The sequence below is a fragment of the Myotis myotis genome, unplaced genomic scaffold (assembly GCF_014108235.1).
Source record: "Myotis myotis isolate mMyoMyo1 unplaced genomic scaffold, mMyoMyo1.p scaffold_m19_p_12, whole genome shotgun sequence".
Taxonomy (NCBI): Eukaryota; Metazoa; Chordata; class Mammalia; order Chiroptera; family Vespertilionidae; genus Myotis; species Myotis myotis.
This window is the reverse complement of record NW_023416316.1, coordinates 23,155,317-23,156,162: the sequence shown is the minus strand read 5'-3', so window position 1 is coordinate 23,156,162 and position 846 is coordinate 23,155,317. Positions and strand designations below refer to the sequence as shown.

At 42.0% G+C, this 846-nt stretch overlaps 1 pseudogene; it reads left to right on the top strand.

The window, feature by feature from the left end:
- The first annotated feature begins 256 nt into the window (after positions 1-256).
- LOC118667704 lies at positions 257-633 on the top strand (annotated as a pseudogene).
- The last annotated feature ends 213 nt before the right edge of the window (positions 634-846 follow it).

Sequence of the window (846 nt, the reverse complement as noted above, 5' to 3'; positions counted from 1 at the left end):
TGCTCCAGCAGCCCCAGGGCAGTCCTCCAAATTAGCACACCATAGCTGGGGAAGGGGCATACAATGAGTAGAAGGGACCTGAGGGGATCTATGTAGAGCACAAGCAATGTCCACTCCAACTTCTCACTGGGTGTTTACATTCAGTGTCCTAGGTATAAACCATCACTTACAATGTCTACTTCATGGCATTTCCAGGAGGTTCATTAAGAATTCATGAACTCTTTCCACTGTCTTTCCATGCCACCATAATGGTGCCATGAATGTCCTGGCTGATACTATCAAGAGTACCAACAATGCCAAAAAGAGAGACAAACACCAGGTTCTTGTTAGGCAGTGCTCCAGAGTTGCCATCTGGTTTATAACTGTGATTATGAACCATGGTTACATAGGCAAATTTAAAATTATTGAAGACCACAGAGCTGGGAAAATTGTTATGAACCTCATAGGCAGGTTAGACAAGTGTGGAGTAAGCTTCAGATTCCACGTGCAACTCAAAGATCTAGAAAAATGGCAGAACAACCTGCCTTGGGCCTGTTAGCTTGGTTCATTGTACTGACAGCCTCAGTGGTCATCATAGACCACAAAGAAGCAAGACACAAGCACACAGGAGGGACAATTCAGGGATCCTTCTAGGGTTGTAATACATACTTGCATATAAAATGCCTAAATGGAAAAAAAGAATTCATAAAAATATGACTCCTAGTCACCTTCTTCAGTATGCCAGCATTTCTTAGAGGGATACTTCTGTAGAAACTCATCATATTTTCTAAATCCCTCCTTAGATGGCCATTATTATCTGTTACTGTCTTTGCAAGCCTCCTGTTTCCATTGAAATTAGTTTTGAAG